We start from the raw sequence: 21,796 nt of genomic DNA, 5'->3' as shown, positions 1-21,796 counted from the left end.
CAATCCTAAAAATGGAGAACATCGATATCTGTGCAGTAACTGAGACCTGATTCAAGGCTCCAGAGAGCACTCCTGCAATACCAGTCTACAACTCTTACCACACTTTTCGAACACCAAACCAGGACCGAAACACTAAAGGTGGAGGAGTGTCAATATTCATCAAGGATATTCACACCACCAGGCTAGTTGCCTAACACAATGCGTCTGAAATTCTCCAGGTGCAACTAACAATAGGTAAGACTGCAATCCAAATTGTAGCTTGCTACAGATCCCCCACCATGCCCCAAAAGATTCTCACTACATCTTTCTAAACATACTGGAAAATATTAAGATAGAACCAAACACCCTAATACTGGGTGATATTAACTACCCTGCCATTAACTGGGAAAACTACTCCTGTACCAACACCGTTGCCCAACGGTTCTTGGAATTCATAAATTCCAACGCCCTGAATTAACTAATCCACAGTCCCACCAGGGGGGGTCCAATATCCTAGACCTGGTCATTACCAACATGGGAAATCAATGCTCCACACTTGTGGTCACTCCCTCGTTAGTCAGGTCTGACCATAAGCTAATCACCCTTAACATCCACATTCCACCCCCACCCCCCCCCCCAAGTAAGGAAACCTCCATAAAAAACTTCTCCAAAGCCAACTTTATGCTACTCAAGTCAGAAGTGACAAACTTCATGACACCCACGCAGACGGGAACTGAAAGTTCAACTGCTGAATCCTACACTAAGGCACTGTACGAGCACATCCACTCATGCATGAATCGCGCCATCCCAAATAGAACCAAGATGTTCTCATCCAAAAAAAAGGAAGCCAATCTGGTGGTCCCCTGCCATAAACAAACTTTACAACAAAAGGAAGAAACTGTTGCAGAAAAGAGGAAAATCCCAGGATGCAAAAAAACTCCCTTACCAGCCTCAGTAAGAAACTGAGATCCCTCATAAAATCCTCCAAAGCTAGTTACGAAAATAAAATTGCCAAAGATTCCAAAGACAAGGAATTCTATAACTATGTCAAGAATCTAAATGGCAATGCTCAGATCTGCCCTGAGCTAAAACAGAATGGTATTAAATATACTGATCCCAAGAATATTGCCAATATCCTGGCAGACTGATTCAGTGCCAACTTCACCCCCTAAATAGACCATCTCAATACCGGAAGACTGCCAAATTCCGGTAATAACGGCCACACAGGTAAAAAATGCACTCTCCAAAGCTAAGAATACAGCATCCATGGGACCAGATGACATCCCGGGCTGTGTACTACGTGAACTACAATATGAACTGGCACCTCACCTAAGTGTCATGTTTAATCATAGCCTCACCTCAGGTTTCGTGCCCACTGAGTGGCGCAAAGCTCCAGTTATCCCACTCCACAAGGGGGGATCCACCTTGGATCTCGGAATCTACCGTCTCATCAGTCTGACGAGCCTTATCTGCAAGGCCATGGAGCGTATTATCATGGAACTTATAAACAAAGACATTGGCAACCTTCGAACACTGGACCCCACCCAGTTTGCGTTCATGAAGGGCTGATCTTGTCTCCTGAACCTGACTGACTTCTTTGAATCAGTCTCCAAAGCCATGGACAAGAGTAAGCTGGTCCACACAGCCTAACTAGACCTTGCCAAGGCCTTTGACACCATCCCCCAATCTGGAATCATAGATAAAATACTAAGCTGGGCATTAATCCCTACGTCACCTAATGGGCTGCTAACTGGCTTACTGATAGAACCCACACTGTAAAAGTAGCCGACTCCAAATCCAGCTCCAGACAAGTGAGAAGTGGAGTACCTCAGGGTTCAGTCCTGGGACCGCTCTTGTTTGACATCTACTTTTCTGAAGTACAGGCCAACACTAAGGGACTCTGGCTAACAAAGTTTGCAGATGACTGCAAACTGGGAGCCATTATTGAATCCCCAAATGATGTGGATACTCTACAAAAAGGCCTTACAGAAACAGATGCTTGGTGCCAGAGCCATGGGCTCAAGTTCAATGCCAAGAAATGTATAGTTATCCGCTTTGGGAAAAAACATGTACCCGTGAATTACCAAATAGGTGGCAGTACACTAAACACCGAAAGTGTGATAAGAAACTTAGGGACAGAGGTGGACAGTGGTTTCACCTTCGATAAAGTACAGTTTTGCACCTACCATAAATGTAGATGTTCGAGTGCTAATACAGCTGCAGTCATAACAGATGGGTTCTCCTGCCGTCAGGCAGGTCCTCGGTCGGCCGAATTCCAAAGTCTAGGTCCGGCGTCGGTTGTCGTCGCTTTCTTTCCTGACGTCAGTGCGACAGGGGTATATAAGACACAGCCGACGCCATTTTCTTCGGTCTTTCTTGCCCCAGATGTCAGGTGCCCCCAGAAGGAAGGCAATATATATATATATATATATATATATATATATATATATATATATATATATATATATATATATATATATATATATATATATATATATATATATATATATATATAAAATATATAATCATGCATTGCAATATAATCAAAAACCAGCAGTTGCAAGCAAATACATCATAGAAGGATAACCCAATCAAGTTGTAAGACGAGGAGTTAGCCACTAGGTCTGTACCCAGAGGGGAAGGAGGGAGGGAAACCTGGACTGCAGCTGTATTAGCACTCGAACATCTACATTTATGGTAGGTACAAAACTGTACTATGTTCATCGTGCATACAGCTGCAGTCATAACAGATGGGTAGAATCCCAAAGCTACGCTCAGGGTGGTAGGCATTAGGTGGAACTGGGAGGAGCCAGAATGCCCTGCAACACAGCAGTGGCAAAGCCTGCTCTAGTTTTGGAGTATAAAGGTAGGTGGTAGTGTTTAGTGAAGGTATGCACAGAACTCCAAGTGGCTGCCTCCAAAATATCTTTGGTAGGAACTCCTCTGAGGAAGGCTGCAGAGGTAGCTGTGGCCCTTGTGGAGTGGGATCTGATGCCTGCAGGTACAGATTTACCATGAAAGGAGTAACAAAACCGTATGCAGTGGCCTATCCATTTTGAAATTGTCTGTTTGGAAATTGGCTTCCCTTGAGCTCCTACAGCATAGGACACAAAGAGTTGTTCTGATTTCCTGAAAGGCTTTGTTCTGTCCAAATAGTAACGTAGCTGTCTATGGAAGTCTAAGGAATGTAGCAGCCTTTCCCCTTTGTTTTGAGGACTGGGGTAAAAGGTAGGTAAGTGTATGGCCTGATTTAAAGCTACCCTGGATACTACCTTAGGCATAAATGACGGGTTGGTTCGTAGGGAAACCCTGTCCTGATGGAAGATGAGAAAGGGCTGCACAGCCATGAGGGCTTGTAGTTCCGAAACCCTACGAGCTAAGGTAATGGCCAGAAGGAAAGCTGTTTTCCAGGACAAATATTGCAAATATGTTGAGGCAGCTGGTTCAAAGGGAGGCAATGTTAATTTTTCTAGAATATAATTAAGATCCCAGGCTGGTATTGGTTGTTTCCTTGGAGGTCTTATATTCTTAGCCCCTCTGAGGAACTGTCTTAAGAGTGGGTGAGAGAATAAGGGTGGATCAGTGTTGTATTCTGCAGAAATGGCTGAGGCATGGATTTTGATGGAGGAAAATGAAAGTCCACTGTTCAACAGCTCAGCTAGATACTGTAATATCTGAGGCAAATTCAGTTTTCTAGGATCCTGGCCTTTTTTCTCATTCCAAGCATAAAACCGCTTTCCATTTTATGGAGTAAGCCTTTCTAGTAGATGGCCTTCTGGCCTCCAAAATGACATCCTGCACCTCCTTGGAGAGTAGGGTCTGTTGTGGTGTTAAGGAATTTTCCGTGCAGCCAGATTGAGTGTTTTCAGCTGACTGTGAAGAGTTTTGTAGCTGTGCTGAGTCAGTAGAAGAGGCATTAGAGGTAGGGTTCAGGGAGGAGAATGTGTTAGGCTCCTCAGGAGTGGGTACCAGTGTTGTCTTGGCCAGTTTGGAGCAATCAGTATCATCTTCGGTCTGTCTGCTCTTGCTTTCAAGAGCACCTTGGGCAGAAGAGGCAAAGGTGGGAAGGCGTAAACTGTCCGTGCTGCCCAACTGAAAGAAAGGGCGTCCACTCTCCAGGCCTTTGGATGGAATGTCCTTGAGCAGAATTTTGTCAATTGATGATTCCTGTGGGAGGCAAAGAGATCTATGTCTGGCCTTCCCCACGCTTGGATTATATTTGTAAACACTTGAGGATGCAACTTCCATTCGTGCGGGTCTGTCATATTTCTGCTTAGATTGTTTGCCAGCATGTTTTCCAAACCTGGCTGGTACTGTGCTTGAAGTTCGATTTGTCATTCCAGAGCCAAGTTCCAAAGTGACATGGCCAGCCTGCACAGGGGATATGAATGTGTTCCTCCTTGTTTATGTACCACATTACTGTGGTGTTGTCTGTTCTTATCAATAATTGCCCTGGATGCAGGAGGTCCTTGAAAGCTGTAATTGCATTTATCACTGCTAGCATTTCCTTTTGGTTGATGTGAAGGTGCTTTTCCTTTTGGGACCATTTGCCCTGAATGCACCTGTCTGTCATGTGTGCCCCCCAGGCGTAGTCTGAGGCGTCTGTTGTGATGACTTGATTTGCTTGAGGCTTGCGGAATGGTAGACCTGTGTTTGTTTGGCATGCTTGGGCCCACCATAGAAATTCTTTTTGCAAACATGGGATTAGTGGTATTATTGTTTCCAAACTGTGGCTGTATTGAGACCATAGGTTTTTTAGGTACCATTGAAGTTTCCTCATATGCAACTTTGCACATGGGATTAGAAGAATGCAAGATGCCATGAAGCCCAGATCCTGCAGGATTTTCCTTGCAGTTAGCCTGGTACAATTTGCTAGTATTTTGAAGTACTGAGTTAGTTGCCCCTGTTTTTCTGGCGTAAGATAGGCCATCTGGGTGTTTGTGTCCAAGTTGGCACCCAGGAAAATTATTTTCTGAGATGGTGTTAGCCTGGATTTCTCTTTGTTGACTGTGTATCCTAGAGAATTCAATAACCGTGTTACATAAGCCAGATGTTCCAGAAGTATGTGTTTGCTGTCCGCTTGGATCAGGCAGTCGTCCAAATAAGGGTAAATTTGTATCCCTTGAAGTCTGCAGTAGGTAATTACTGATGCCAGGCATTTCGTGAATAGTCTGGGTGCAGTAGATAAGCCAAAGGGCAATGCAGAGAATTGATAGTGGATTGAACCTGCAAGAAATCTGAGGTATCTTCTGCAGCTTTGTCTGATTGGGACATGCAGGTATGCCTCCTTGAGGTCCAATGTTACCAGCCAAGTCTCTTTGCCCAGCATGGGAAGAAGCTGCTGTAAGGTGAGCATCTTGAATTTTGGTACGAGTAGAAATGTGTTTAGGATGGATAAGTCCAAAATGGGTCTCCAATCGGTTCCCTTCCTTGGTACCAGGAATAGTCTGGAATAAAAACCTTGACCTTATTCGTGAGTAGGTACCTCTTGAATAGCTTTCATATCCATGAGCTTTGAAATTTGTATTTGAGCCTCTGCCCTTTGATTGTGTGGCAGGTTCGGCATGCCTCTCATTTTTGGAAGAGTGTGAAAATCAAATCTGTAGCCTCTGTTTATAATGTCCAGGATCCATTTGTCTGTTGAGATAATATGCCAATTTTTTGAAAACAATGTCAGCTTTCCTCCCAAGGGTGCTGCCAGCTGAGACTTGCTTGGCATGCAAAGGGGAAAGTCATTGGGTTTGTTTCCTGTATTGTTGTGGACTGTCTTCGCCACCTCTTGGTGCTGGAGTTTGCCATTGTCTGCCTCTATATGATCCTTGAGATTGTCCTCTGCCCCTTGTGCGCCTGTATCTACCTCTTTGGGGCTTGTCCGTGGCTGGAAAGGACCAGTTTTTTGAAGGCCAATTTCTGCTAAAACGTGGTGGTTGTACCTGTAGAAAAGCTTTGACAGTTTGCATAGATTTAGCTTTTTCTTCCATTTTCTTCACGTAGTATCTCCTCAGCATTAGTACCAAATAATACATCCTTTTGTAAAGGAGCATCTAGTAGTTTAGCTTTAACATGATCAGGCAAAGTTTGTTCCCTAAGCCAGGCATGTCTACGAATGACTGATCCTGTAACAGCAGCTCTACTTGAGGCCTCTAGAGCATCATAGCCGCATTGTAAGGTGTGTTTACCCACTTGTTCTGCACTATGCATCATATCCTGCAACTCCTTCAAATCTGGTTGTTCAGGTTGTGACATTTTATTCCTTAATTGTGATAACAGAAAAGTACAGTTTTGTACCTACCATAAATGTAGATGTTCGAGGATCTACATTGCTGCAGTCATAACCTGTGGGTAGTCTGCTGTCCTCGGTCGGCCCGAATACCAAAGAGCTAGGCTGGCGTCGGTCATTGTCGCCCAGAACTGACGTCAGTACGTAGTGGTACTTAAGCGCATGACCGACGCCATATCCTCAGTCTTTCTTGCCCCAGATGTCAGAAGGCCTACAAAAGAAAGGCCAGAGCCAAAATAGTAAACGCCCAACAACCACCAGTGTGGAAATAAAGAATATCCCAAAAAGAAACACAGCAACCACAAACTAAAGAGGGGAAGGAGGGAGGGATGATAGGACTGCAGCAATGTAGATCCTCGAACATCTACATTTATGGTAGGTACAAAAAATGTACTATGTTCTTCGTCTCACACTGCTGCAGTCATAACCTGTGGGTAGAATCCCAAAGCAAAGGAAAAGGGAGGCTGGCAAACTAAATAGCATTAGGAGCTGCTAACATGCCCTGTAAAACTGCAGTGGCAAACCCAGCCCTGGACTTCGAATAAAGAGGGAGATGGTAATGCTTAGTAAAAGTGTGTACTGAACTCCAAGTAGCTGCCTCCAAAATGTCCTTAGTAGCTACCCCCCTCAAAAAAGCAGTAGAAGTGGCAGTAGCCCTAGTAGAATGAGGTCTGATTCCAGCAGGAACATTCTTCCCATGATGAGAATAACAAAAAGCAATACATTGACCAATACACTTAGAAATAGTCTGCTTTGAAACAGCTTTCCCTTGTGAACCCAAAGCAAAGGAAACAAATAACTGTTGAGTCTGCCTGAACTCTTTAGTTCTGCTCAAATAATAACGTAGCTGCCTGTGGATATCCAAAGAATGCAAGACTTTTTCCCCCTTATTTTGGGGATCAGCATAAAAAGTAGGCAAATGAATAGACTGGTTCAAGGCCACATTAGAAATCACTTTAGGCATAAAAGTAGGGTTAGTACGCAAAGAAACTCTATCCTTATGGAATATCAGAAAGGGTTAAACTGCCATGAGTGCCTGCAATTCAGATACCCTTCTAGCAGAAGTAATGGCCAACAAAAAAGCAGTCTTCCAAGACAAAAACTTCAATTCAGACGTAGCTGCAGGTTCAAAAGGAGGTAAAGTAAGCTTCTCCAACACAAAATTGAGATCCCAGGAAGGAGTAGGAGCTCACGGGGGTCTTATATTTTTTGCCCCTCTAAGAAATTGTTTGAACAAAGGGTGAGAAAATAAAGGAGGGTCACAATCATAGTGAGCAGAAATGGCTGCAGCATGAACCTTCACAGAAGAGAATGACAAACCCTTGTCTAGTAATTCAGTAAGATACTGTAGTGCAAAACTCAAATTAGGTACTGAAACATCAAAGCCCTTCGCTGTGCTCCAAAGAAAAAATCTCCTCCATTTATCAGCATAAACTTTTCGAGTACTAGGCCGCCTGGCTTCCAAAATGACATTTAAAACCTGTTGAGGAAGCTGAGACCCCACCGGCTCCATTACAGAATACGCCAGGCTGTTAGATGCAGGGACTGTACCTGGACATTGAGAAAATGATTGTTTGACTGGGATAACAAATGAGGAATCTGTGGCAAAGGCCAAGGAGGCTCCTGAATTAAAGTCCTCAGCAGAGGATACCAATGCTGACGTGGCCAATCTGGTGCTATTAGAATCATACAAGGCTTGTCCCGCCTGACTTTCAAGAGTACCTTGGGAAGAAGAGGCAGAGGGGGGAAAGCATAAACGTGAAGGTTGTTCCAACTGAAAGATAGAGCATCCACTTTCCAAGCATCTGGGTGGAACATCTTTGTGCTAAATTTTGGCAGTTGAAAATTCAGTGGAGAAGCGAGCAGATCTATGTCTGGAGCTCCCCAAGCCACGGTCAACTGCTTGAAAACCTGAGGGTCCAGTTTCCACTCGTGGGGATCCACAACTTGTCTGCTCAAATACATCTGCTAGGGAGTTCTGTGCTCCTGGCAGAAACCGTGCTTGAAGAGTGATGTGCAAACTCAGAGCAGTCTCCCACAATATCATTACTTGTCTGCAAAGAGGGTAGGAATGGGTTCCCCCCTGCTTGTTGATGTACCACATGACTGTGGTGTTGTCTGTTTGAATCAACACCTGTCCCGGCTGAAGTAGGTCCTTGAAGGCCATCAAGGCAAATTGGACTGCTAACATCTCCTTCATGTTGATATGCAAATGTAGTAGTTTGGGAGGCCACATGTCTTGTATCCATTTCCCATTGAAGTGTGCTCCCCAAGCCAAGTCCGAGGCATCCGTCGTTAGGATCTGACTCGCCTCTGGTCGGGTCACAGAGAGTCCCCAGTTTAGGTGACATTCCTGAGCCCACCACAAGAATTCCTTCTGGATGCAAGGTAAAATCCGAATGACAGTGTCCAAACCGTGGCAGTGTTGAGTCCACACACTTTTGAGATACCATTGTAGCTTCCTCATATGCAGTTTGGCATTGGGAAGTACTAGAATGCAAGATGCCATGAACCCCAAGGCTTGAAGGACTGTCCTTGCAGTCAGCCTGGACATTACTGATAATTGCTGGAAGTATAGATGAAGAGTTCTTTGTTTGTCCGGGGTCAGAAATGCCATCTGAGAAGCTGTATTCAGTCTCACACCCGGAAAGCACATGTCCTGAGAGGGCACTAGACTGGACTTTATTTCGTTCAGAGAATACCCTAGGCACATTAAAACTGCCATTACATACTGGAGATGTTGTAGTAACTTGTCTTTGTTTTGAGCAAGAATCAGGCAATCGTCCAGATAAGGATAAATTTGTATTCCTCTCTGTCTGAAGAAAGCAATTACCGGAGCCAGAACTTTTGTGAATACCCTGGGCGCAGTAGATAAACCAAAGGGCAATGCAGAGAACTGATAATGAGAAGTACCAGCCCGAAATCTCAGGAATCTCCTGCAGCTGGGCCTGATAGGAATGTGAAGATAGGCCTCTCAGATCCAGGGTTACCATCCAGTGATCCTTGCCTAGCATAGGCAGAAGTTGTTGTAATGTTAACATCTTGAACTTTGGAATGTCTAGGTAGGTATTGAGAATGGACAAATCCAAAATTGGCCTCCAAGTGTTTCCTTTCTTTGGCACTAGGAATAGACGGGAATAAAATCCTAGACCTACTTCTGACGGAGGGACCACCTGAATTGCCCTCATCTGCAAAAGCAAAGAAATTTGCTCCTGAGCCCCCAGCCTTTGCTGAGGAGGCACATCCGGCATGCCTTTGAAAGGAGGAAAAGTGTGAAAATAAAACTTGTAACCCTGATTTATTATATCCAAAACCCATTTGTCCTGGGTGACCAAATGCCAGTTTTGTTTGAAAAGTCCCAACTTTCCTCCTAGAGGAGCTGCCAGTAAAGAAGGGTCTGGCAGCGGAAGATGCAGGTCATTGGGTCTGTTTACGAAAGGGCTGACCCCTGCCCTCACCAGAAGACTGTGCAGGAGAACTCCAAGTCCTAGGTCGGAAAGAACCCTGAGCGTGAGCCCTGCCTCTACCACGTCTAGACCTGCCCTTAGACTGGTAATCCGAATAAGGATAAGACCATCCTCTAAGCAGGCCAATTCCTGCTAAACTTAGGGGGCTGCACCTGCATAAAATCCTTGACCGCCTGCATAGACTTAGCCTTATCTTCCATCTTTTTCAAAACTGATTCCACAGGAGGACCAAAAAGTACTTCAGATTGTAGAGGAGCATCCAAAATCCGAGCCTTAACATGCTCTGACAAATTTTGATCCTTAAGCCAGGCATGTCTACAAATAACTGAACCTGTAGCAGCCACCCTGGATGAAGCCTGAAGAGCATCGAAACCACACTGCAAAGAATGTTTGCCAACTTGATCTGATGCATGAACCAACGCCTGGAGCTCCTTACACTCTATACCCTCAGATAAAGCATCCACCTTAGATTTCAATTGGCCTAACAAAAAGTTCTGATACTTCAGCATATGAAATTGGCAATTCAAAGCCCTCATAGCTAACGAGAGGAGGTGTACACTTTTTTCCCCCACCTATCTAACGCTCTAGAATCTTTATCCAAAGGAACTGGATTCTTAGCCACAGAAGCCCTAACACCCTTCGGACCTTGAATAATAGTTTCCGGATCAGCTCTAGGACTCTTGTACAAATACTTATGTGCTTCTGGAACTCTGTAATACCTGTCTGGCTTAACAGGGGCAGGAGGCAAAGAATCAGGATTAAGGGAAGATTCAGAAAAAAACATCCTGAACAACATCTAAGACAGGAGGAATAGCCAAGGGCCTATGTTGTGGCAGAAACAAAAATTCCCTAAGCCTTTTCCGAGAATCTGAAAAATCCTGACCTTCCCACTTGAAATGTTCCCTCATAGAATGTAAAGTCTCAGAAAAAGAAAAATCCTCTGGAGGAGAAGCAGAAGGACAGGAGTCCTCTGCATCCGAATCTGAATAGGAAGGGAAATCCTGAATTTCTTCAGCTGAGGAATCAGAGTAGTCGAATAATGATCCATTCCCTCTAAACCTGGCTCCACCCTAGGCCTCTTCTCTGGGGGGGGATAGAACCCCTGATTAAAGTAATCAAGTCCTCTGCCATTTTCAACATATGCTTTTTAGGAACAGGGGGTGGAGAAGTAGAACTATGACCAGGGCCAACAAGACAAGATTTGGCCTTAGTATGGCTTTTAGCCACTGAAGTAGAAGGCCTAATCACCTTTTGCAAAGATGGAACTACAGATACCTGAGAAGCACCCTCAGCTGGGCCTAACTCCTGAGAGGCCAACTCCTGCAAAAGTAAAGGTTCCCCCTGGGATTCAGCCAAACCCTCGGCAGGATCCACAGATTCAACCGGAGGCTCCGAAGAACCGGCGTCCGCAACGGACGACTCATCCGGTTTAGACCTTAAAGATTTATCTTTGCGCTTTTTAGCAGTAGCGGGAGTCGGAGGATCCGACGGCATGTTATAATTACACCGTTTACCGAAAACAAGCCTGGCACAGTCTAATCTGCGTTTAATGGTGCGCTTATTAAATCTAGCACAAAAGCGACACCCGACCACGTCGTGCTCAGGCCCCAAGCAAGGAATACAGAAAGAATGATAATCCCTATGAGGTATCTGTTTCCCACAAGAAATGCAATTAACTTTTTCTGACATCCGGATAACTGAGGCAAGAAAAGACAAATATTTCCCCAATGGGGTACTTAGCTCAACTTGGTCTTCGGTCTGAAACTCGATAAATGAAAATTTCAGAACGCCGAACAGCACTTGCAAACGCTGCTTCTGCTTCGGACCACGCGTCAAGAAAGACTGAGGATATGGCGTCGGTCATGCGCTTAAATACCACTACGTACTGACGTCAGTTCTGGGCGACAATGACAGACGCCAGCCTAGCTCTTTGGTATTCGGGCCGACCGAGGACAGCGGACTACCCACAGGTTATGACTGCAGCAATGTGAGACGAAGAACATCTGCTGATATTTAAGCATATGGAACTGACAATTTAAGGCCCTCATGGCTAGGGTGGCCGAGGTATATACCTTTTTTCCCCACCTTTTTAAGGATCTAGACTCTCTTTCGGAATGTAATGGATTCTTAGCAGTAGAGGCCTTCATTCCCTTGGGGCCTTGAGAAATGGTTTCAGGGTCAGCATTATGGCTTTTGTAAAGCAATTGGTGTGAGTTAGGAACTCTGTAGTACCTATCAGGCTTGACTGGGGCAGGAGGCAGGGAATCCGGATTAAGGCAAGCCTCCGAGTAAACATCATCAAGTATGTCCAAGACAGGAGGAATCGCCAGAGGTCTGTGCTGAGGTAGCAAAAGAAATTCCCTAAGTCTTTTCTTGGAATCTGAAAAATCTTGGCCTTCCCAATGGAAGTGTTCCCTCAAGGTATGCAAGGTTTCCCCGAAAGAAAAATCCTCTGGGGGAGATACAGAAGGAATGGACTGCTCTGCATCAGAATCTTCAAAAGGGGAGTACGAGTGTTCCTCTTCATCAGAATGTTCTGAAATAATGGAGCCCTGGTCAGAAGAGGGAGAATCTTCCTCCACTCTGGGTCTCTTGTCCGGAGGGGGTTGGGTACCCCTGATAAGAGTAATTAAATCCTCAGCCATTTTGAGCATCTGCTTTTTAGGCATGGGACCTGGAGATGGGCCCTGTGCAACAGGTCTCTTGGGATGCATGGCTGATTTGGACTTAGTAAAGGCCTTTATGGAAAAGGAAGATGAGAGTCTGAAGACACCATGGGTGGAAGTGGACCTGTCCACATTAAGAGGCTCAACACTCACAGTGGCTTCGGTAGCTGTAGTCAGAGTATGGGCCAAGGCACCTGCGGTCTCGGTTACAGAAGACACCGCCAGAGAAGTGTCGTCGGTAGTCAGGGACTGCGTAGGCACCTCGCTGAGAACCGGACCACGTGTAGTTGGTTTTGGCGTGGTGTTGGTGGAGACCGCGGACCTCGCATACCGGTCTTTGTCCTTACGTTTTTTGGACAAAACAGTAGTCGGAGTCTCAGACGACATTTTATAATCAAAAGCTTTACCAAAAAGTGCTGGGCGAACTCCGCCCGACGCTTAATAGTGCGTTTATTGAAAGTAGCATAAAAGCGACAGCCCGAGACATCGTGGTCTGGGCCTAAACAAGGTATACAGAGGGAATGGAACTCCTTATGCGGTATTTGCTTCCCACAAGAAATACAATTGTTAACTTCGTCTGACATCGGTCTGAGGCAAGAAAAGTTTCCCCAACGGGGTCCTTAGCTTTAAAGAAGACTTCGGTTTCCAAATTTTCGTAATTTCAGGAGCTGGCCGACCGGCACTTGCGAACTGCTTCTACTTCGGGCACCGCACGGCAAAAAAGACTGAAGAAAATGGCGTTGGCTGTGTCTTATATAACCCTGTCGCACTGACGTCAGGAAAGAAAGCGACGACAACCGACGCCGGACCTAGACTTTGGAATTCGGCCGACCGAGGACCCGCCTGACGGCAGGAGAACCCATCTGTTATGACTGCAGCTGTATGCACGATGAGCATCCACATCGCCACAACAGTCAGGAAATCCTTCTATTTGGCACACCTCATAACCAAGGGCTTTTCCATCCAGAAAAAAAGGAGGTCATTGTCCCACTGTACTCATCCCTCATTAGACCTATTATAGAATACAACGCCCCATTTGGTATGTACCTCTAAAGACATCTGCAACAACTGGAATGGCCACAGAAATACCTCACAAAGAATCACAGGCCTAAAGCAGATGCCCTACGCTGACTGCCTTAAAAAACTCCAGCTATACTCTGTCGCATATCGTCTACTCAGAGGCGATCTCTGCTTAACATACAAGGCTATGTCAAACCCAGAGCTCTTGGACATGCTACACTTAAAGAAATCCCTATCCCTCAGAGCCACACGCTTCAGGGATCTAAACCTTGTCATCACAATAAACAAAACATGCTGGAGGGATAGGTTCATAACCCAGAGACTCCCCAGACTCTGGAATAGATTGCCCATACATGTCAAGCAGAGTGCCTCTTTAGCCCTCTTCAAAAGGAACCTTGGCGACTGGATGGGAAAAAGGAAATTCACCCTGGGATCACGTCAGTCACCCTGCTAGATAGGGGGTCCAGGGAAGTAAATAGTGTGGGAAGAAATAGCCAGGGAATTGTTATGGCTAGGCTTGTATAGGCCCTAGGGCTGATAGCCTAGTACCAACCTATGAACAAATTCCAGCCCTAAGAGGCAACTCGGGCATAGGGTGGAGAGAAAGTAACAGAGATCGGAGCAGGACTCAAGTTCTCTGGGCCTTTTTTGGAGGTTCTGACAACTAAAATGGAGGGATCTGGGGACCATTTTTTAGGATCCCAGGCCTCCTTTGACTTTTTGGTAGGGGTGTGAGCACCTGAGACAGCAGCAACAGCTGAAGAAGGAGGGGCAATAAGGCCTTTAAGGACCAAACTGTTTCTTCTATCTGCAATGACCCAAGGGGGGGGGGGGTTTACAGATAGAATAAGCCACCTCAAGGTGGTAAGGATCCAAAGAATAAACACACGCCCTGTGGGCATCAGATGCAGGGATCTTGTGCCTACAGGAAGTGCACTTTTTAAAGCCAACAGGCATATCTGATTTCTCCAACATGGTAATGGAAAGGAGTTAAAGATAAGGGAGAGACAAAGAAGTGCAATGACAGACATGGTAGAAAAACTACTACAATAAGACTTTTTTTTTAATATTTAAAACAAAGTTAGAGTAGGTTAAAAAAATAAAGATTGGCCAAAGGCTGCTTAGAATTTGAAGAAGGAAAAAAATATTAGAAAACACCCACAGAGGAGCTCTAACCTGACCATGATGCTTTGCTGATAAGCAGCAAATGAGATCTGAGGTATCTGGGGGAAGCAAGGCAGTATGGGTAGGATGGGAGTAGCTCTAGCTTGTAAGCTTTAGCTTGCTAACAGCAGAGTTGGTTCCGATGTTGGAATCGAAACCTCACAGGTTTGTTGAAGACTGAACAGACATCAGATCTAAAAATTGCTTGTGTCACTGTAGGATTGAGGGACCACTCATGAGGCATCAGCACTGTCCTGCTTAATTTATCCACAAGTACACTAGAGAGCCCTAGTGTGTGCAGTTATCAGAAAGTAATGAGAAGACAGTCTACTGTCAAACCCTCATGGCCTCTCAACACAGAGAATAAGACTGGGTTCCTCCCTGTTTGTTGATGTACCATACCACAGGCATATTGTCAGTCTGTATGGAGATCACACCCTTGGAGAGTAGATCCTAAAATGCCTGCAAATCTAGGAAGACTGCTCCCAGTCTTCCAAGACACTGATGTAAAGGTTGGTCTCTGTTGTGGACCATGTACCTTGGGACGGTCTTCCCTTCAAAATGCCCCCTAAAAGAAGTGATGCTTCCGTGGTCACTGTTGCAATAGGTGAATCCATCTGGAAATGACAGCCCTCCGTCACAGACAAGGTTATTCACCAAGCTGTGTGTTTTTTGCAGACCTGCATAATCCAAATTTTTGAATAGAGGGGGTGAGTGGACTGAGACCAATGTACTAAGTTCCACTGCAGTACCCTCACAAAATATCTGGCTAATCGAATCATTAGAACTGTAGATGCCATGAGACCCAAAAGATGTACGATTAGCCTCACTGGTGGTGCTGTGTGATGGAAAATTTGAAGAGTTGTAAGACAGTGGATCCTGGACTGGGGAAGTCTATTTGAACTCTGGTGTCTAGATGGCATCTTATGAGTTCTATACTCTGAGCTGGAGTCAGTTGTCATTTTGGCAGGTTTATAGGAATTCCTAAATTCAGAAGCAGCTGGAGCACTTGATCCCGGTGTATGAGGAGGAGATGCTTGGTATAAGCAGCGAGGAACTAATTGTTAAGCTACAGGAAAATTTGGATCCCCAGTAGGCACAGGTGTGAAGCTACTACTGGCCTGATCTTGGTGTACACCCCAGGGGCTGTGGTGAGGCCGAATGGCAATGCTCTGAATTGGAAATAACAGTCTCCCAGCCAGAAGCAGAGAAATCTACTGAAGTGCTTTTGTTACCTTGATGTGATAGTAGGCATCCTGGAGATCAACAGAGCACATTAATTATCTTTCTCAGAAGCAGCACAGTGGATCAAACTGTGATTATCCAGAATTTTGTCTGCCTTATGAACTGATCTCCAAAATAGGTCTGAGGTCCCCAATCTTCTCTGGTATTAAAAAGAACAGACTCCAGATTCTAACTGTTCGTGGAGGACCAATCTGGATTACTCTCTTCTAGCAGCTTTGAAATTTCTATGGCTGCCAAGTCCCAATGATTGGGTGAAACATTGGAGATGATTTTTCTTTTTCTGGGGTGGGAGGGAAAAGGGAATTGAATAGCCTCTAGATATTCTTAGCACCCATGAATCTGATGCTGTGTGCCAGGCTTGAGGGTGCAGAGAAAGAGAGAGAGACACCCCACAGCTGTCTCCACAGTGCAGCAGTTGGGAAACCAATCAGGAGCACCGAAAGGTTTTCTCGGAGAATGGACTGAGAAAGTTCGATTATATGGTCCACCTCTGCCTCTTGGGCATAATCTGTTAAAATTACCTCTCCCTCTGCCATGGGAAGGTCTGTCATCAAAGTAAGTACTCTGATATGCAGAACTACATCTTCCCCGATCTCTGGTTTCCCAGAGAATGTTCTTTGTGGGGTAGAGAAATATACACCTACTGCAGAGAGAGTATAACCATCTTGTTGGCTCCTGGTGAATGCATCCTTGACTTTTAGTCCAAACAAGGTGGAACCAACATAAAACAGCATTAACAAAGGAGACCTAAAGCATTCCATAAATCAGAAAACCACATCCAGGTGTGGCGATGTATGGTAATGCTGGTACCTGCTGCCCTGGCCATAGCATCCACTGCATTAGAGAGCAGACATATGGCCATGTTGGAAGAGAATTGAAGGGTGAAAAGCTGGGAGTCCACTGCTTTTTGAATATCCACAGGCAACACACCCTGGAGAGAGACTTGATCTCTTTAGTAAAGTCTCTCGAGAATCTTGTTAAATGCACTAGGTCATAAGGGTGAAAGTCAGAAACACACAGACCTGCTTCCCAAATCTCTCCATCACCCTAGAGTTTCTGTTAGGGAGTTGTAAAGGCCATCTTTCTTTAGACAGCACTTTCTTGGTGGCTGCTGTCATCACCATAGCATCCACTGGTGGACCCTTACTCCAGTGCTTCCTGTTAGTGCATATAGTATTTGGTCAGCTTTCCTTACAGAAGGGCTAAACCATATCAGAGTTCTTCCATACCCACTGAACCACGAGACCGATAAGTGGGTTAACAGGAGGTACCACCTAGGACTCCGAGGACAAAGTTGGTCTGGAGCAAAAGTCCTCCAAGATCATTTGGTGAAGGGTCCTGGGATGACCAGCACCTTCTCTATTTCATTAATTCTCCAAGAATCTCCTTGTTGAACTGCCCCCACCCCCCGCCCCCACCAAACTCTGTGCCAAAGCTTTTTCTCAGAGTCAATTTAACAGAATAGACAGAAGGAGACAGTCAGCAAAGATGCAATCAGCTCCGGCTCTGATAAAGGTGCTATGGTTCCAGTTGGTTCCATTAATACTGAACCCAAACGCTGGGTCAGTGCCGGTATAGTCCCAAATTGCATCCATGTTCAAGAATTTCCTCACCATTCTGTTGACAAAGTTCTGCAAGGCTTCTTGACAGACAATATACACATTTGGACTGTGGGTCCTGTGCTGGAAGTTTGTGCCCACACTCCAAGCAATTTTTAAATCCAGTCGACTCCAACATTTTGACTACCAAGAAACAAACAGCAGAGTATCTAACTCTAACCTCAACTATTTTTGAAGTATCACTGAATGTATATAGCACAGAGGCCCAAGGTTTTAACTCTAATATTAAACTAATACAGAAAAAAAATATCTAAACCTTAAATAATACTAATTAGATTAAAGTGAGTAATAACTCACAGTAGGATATGAGAAGCAGCAATAACTGAAAAAATAGCCTACTGCTGAAGAGAGCTCTAAGCATGTCCAGAACGTTTCATCAGCAAATGAGATCTGAGGTACAGTCTAGGGAATTATGGGTGGGGGAGGAGTCAGAGCTCTGGTTTCGATAAGGTTCAAAGTTGGTGCAGAGGTCAACTTCCAATGGATCAGACAACAGGCATTGAATCCATTATTCTATTTTGTTTCCCTGTGGAAGGAATGTTCTTTGTACTGATGTGTCCAAGCAGGCACCCCATAAAAACAATCCTGTGAGGAGTCAAAAGACTCCTGAATGTTCTCTTGGAATCCCAGCCCAGGAGAGATTCCTCACTCTTCAAAAAAACATTCTGCAAAGAATGAGAGCGTGTCTGCAAAGATAATGTCATCCACACAAGGAAAAATATGGATTACCATGCATTCTGCAGTGGGCTACCACAGAAGCTAGACACTTTGTGAACACTCATGAAGCAGTGGATATAGCACAAACAGTAAGGCAGAGAACTGATAAAGTGATCTAGACACACAACCTTAAATGCCTGAAATTTGGAAAAACAGAAATGTGAATATATGCATTTAAATCTAATGCAACTAAAACTCAGGTGAGGAAGAGGAGGTTGTGAAGTCAAAGCATTTTGAATTTGAACACCATCACAAACTGACTCAAAAATTCCAAATGGGTCCTCAAGAATCTTTCTTTGGAACCAGAAACATCCAAGAATAAAACCACTTTCCTCAAAGAGACGGGAGAACAGGTTCTTTTATCCCCCTAAAAGCGTAAGTTGCAAGACAGAAGGAAAATATAAGAGTTTAGTATGGCAGATGAAGAGTAATTTGCTTTAAATGAGATGAGGCAGAGCTCTCACTCCCATACGTAGTCTCAGTGGATCACATTCAGGATCCATGGAGATTCAGACTCTCTGGGAAGTTTAAGGGACTTGCCAGGGTGAGAGGTAGTGACAAGTCATTCTGACTTACTGGACTGTCCTTTGTTCTTGGGGAGAGGGGGCATTTCCTGCTTTGTTTCTGGAACCTCCCTAACTGCTTTTTTAAACAGCCTTGATAGGGTTGTTTATTTTGCTGAGCTAAAGTTAGACGAGGGAGCAAAGAACCCCTTGGGCAACTTTGAAGGGAGTGGGGGCTGAAAAATCTGAGAAATTACCAATATCAGTTTTCCCCTCTCATCACATTTCTGATAACCTCTGCAACAGAAGATCCAAAAAGTAGATCTCTATCCAAGAAAGAATTCAAAATTTCATTCTTATCTTCAGGGAGGTTCTGAAACTGCAGACAGGCAAACCCCCTCAAATCAGTTGCATTGGTGGCAATTTGGAAGTAGTATCCACAGAGCCAGAGACATTTTAAATAGGGACTTGGGAAATAGAAGAAACCAAATTACACAAAGCAGATGTCATCACAAGAAGAAACTGATGCCAAAACATTAGTCATACTTTCACTATGAGCCAGGATAAACTTTCAACATATGAGCCTGACAATATAGAATTCTAAAAAAAAGTTGCAGAAGCATACACTTTTTCCCCAGACCAGTCAAAAGCCTTCACAGTCTTGTCAGGAGAGGGATCAGAACTGAAAATGTTTAGCAGCAGCTAGATTCACTAAAGCAACAGCTACTGAGACAGGTCTGAGATTACTGTTTAAAATTTAAATGACTGAAGAACTTTTATATAATATTTTTTAGGGTAAGCAGGCTGTGACAAAAGCATCCTCCAAAGCAGGTAGAACTTGAGGGACAGGTGAAGGTTCTGGAAATTCTAGCTGCAACAAATCATACTACTTTCTAAGGGATTAAGAAATCTCACAATTTTCCTCACTGAAAACACGGATTCATCCTGGTAATAATCTTGGGGGAAACTATCTTTCACTGGAAAGAAGAGATACCACATACTCCTTAGAAACTGAATCAGACACCCATGTAAAATCTGCATCTGTTCTTTCACATTTCACTACAGGTTCAATCTCTTGAACCTCTTCTGGGAAATAGGAATCCATTTTTTCTATTAACAGAAACTGCTTTATCAGCATCAAGACCTTGTGCATGGCCCAAAGTGAAGCCTAAAGCACTCCTGTTCAGACTTTTGTAGGATAGAAAGGAAAGCTGTTGTAAAAACGGCTTAAGAGATACAGCACCTAACCTATCTAAACACTAAACCAACAACTAATGTTGTAATACATTAGAAAGGTAGAAGAGACCACAAAAAAGTTAAAGCAATAAAGGCAAAAAAGTCACTTATTGGGAGGAACTCTCGAGACCATGACCAGTTTACAATGGCAGCAAATGAGATAGTACAGTTGTGTACACTTACCATAAATGTAGATGTTCAAGTGTATTCACTGTTGCAGTCATTACATTTAGGGTAATCTGTTGGCAGGTTGCCCTCAGTTGGCCTGATTAACAAAGTCTTGGGTCCTGCGTCCGTTGCTGTCCCTTCTTCCATGACGTCAGGTCGTCAGGGGTATAAAATATTAAAATACCCAGTCCAAGGGAAATTGAGTATAATGTACCGTGCTATACTGCGACAGTAAAATACAACTTGAGTAAGCCCAAAAACATCTAAGAGGCAGTATTTCAAACCCTTTGGACAATTCCTAATGAAACTAGGTCGTCAGAGGTATAAAATATTAAAATACCCAGTCCAAGGGAAATTGAGTATAATGTACCGTGCTATACTGCGACAGTAAAATATAACTTGAGTAAGCCGAAGAACAACTAAGAGGCAGTATTTCAAACCCTTTGGACAATTCCTAATGAAACTATCAGTTAACTGGATCCAGCTGTAAGACATAAAGGGATAAAGCCCTGTCTACACAGTGTTGACCCTGAAGGTGGCTGCTAAGGATGGGTGTGTGTGGCTTGCCCATCCTGGGGACAAAGATGGCTCTGGCTTGCCACATTGGTGACACCCAGTGGAAACACTACATGTTCATCTCATGGAGTTAAAAGATGAAGACTGAGCTACCATTTATGCAGTCACACTATGCAGCAAGGGAAAAACTGGCATGTGATGGCTTGCTTCCTCTCAGGAGGCCATGACTGGTGGAGTGAGCAGCCAACAAAGGGAGGGTTTTCCCAAGGGGAGAGGGTAGGCTGCGCCATAGGACAAGCAACTTTACCCCACTTTCTACCACATGACTCGCTACAGGGAAAAGAGAGATGTCAGTGTTCCCAAGATGGAATAAACTGACCACAGGGCTATTGCCTAGCTCAGAGATACCTGCCTTCAATTCAGCTGGAATGAATGAACCAATTAGGTGAAGGTGGTGGAGCCACTGGGCAAAGTCCTGGTTTTGGTGGTGGTGGGGGGGGGGGGGGTAAAATCAAAAATCTCACACTATGATCCTTGGACAAGTAGTTGCAAATTGCACTCAACACTAACATTCTGCCCTCAAGGACTGAAAATGCAGCACAACGCTGAATTTTAACTTCATTTGGCCTGTTTCAGACCAAGGAATATTCCCATTTCCTGGGAATACTAAGAGGCACTGTACGAGGGGAAGAGGAATTCTGGTTGAGAAACTGCTATCCTCTCACTGTAGAGGTTTTCTACCCTTCTGCGCCTTTGGATGCCAGGACTAAGAAGTCATGCTTGCGGTGAAGCCAAGTAGGTACAGATTCCAGGGGTGGGGTTTTCTACCAACACCAGAAATTATTTCTGAATTATCTGTATTCTCAGTGTCTGGAGTTGAGAATATTGGGCTAGCAGAGATGGCATACTGCCAGACATAGCCATCAATTCAGCCCCATTGGGTCTCATAGCAAAAACTGATATCAGTGCCAAAGTTAATTTGGTGTACAGGTTTGAAATGCTAACAAGGATGCATTGATAACAGGGTCTAGGTCAGCACAGACCCAGGGAGTCAAGTGTCTGTATGGAACCGCAAAAGTCTAACTGTGAAAAGAGAGTTCTAAATAAGGGTAGAAACAGTAGTCGTTAAGGACATACCGGCTTCAAAGCACCAAGTATAAAAACAATGACAAGGAAAGTAGCTATGCAAGACTGGGGGTTTCATCACGGTGGAAGC

General features: G+C 44.5%; 1 protein-coding gene across 1 annotated transcript in view; it reads right to left on the bottom strand.

Annotated features, from left to right (window-relative positions):
• The window catches only part of PIAS4 (protein inhibitor of activated STAT 4), a gene marked incomplete in the record, with an annotated part of 1,954,703 nt that overhangs the window by 51,140 nt on the left and 1,881,767 nt on the right, over positions 1 to 21,796 (bottom strand).

Source organism: Protopterus annectens, chromosome 13.part0 (assembly GCF_019279795.1).
Source record: "Protopterus annectens isolate FY-2018-M chromosome 13.part0, PAN1.0, whole genome shotgun sequence".
NCBI classification, from domain to species: domain Eukaryota; kingdom Metazoa; phylum Chordata; order Ceratodontiformes; family Protopteridae; genus Protopterus; species Protopterus annectens.
Note: the sequence above shows the minus strand (reverse complement) of the source record. Positions and strands in the feature narration are given on the sequence as shown.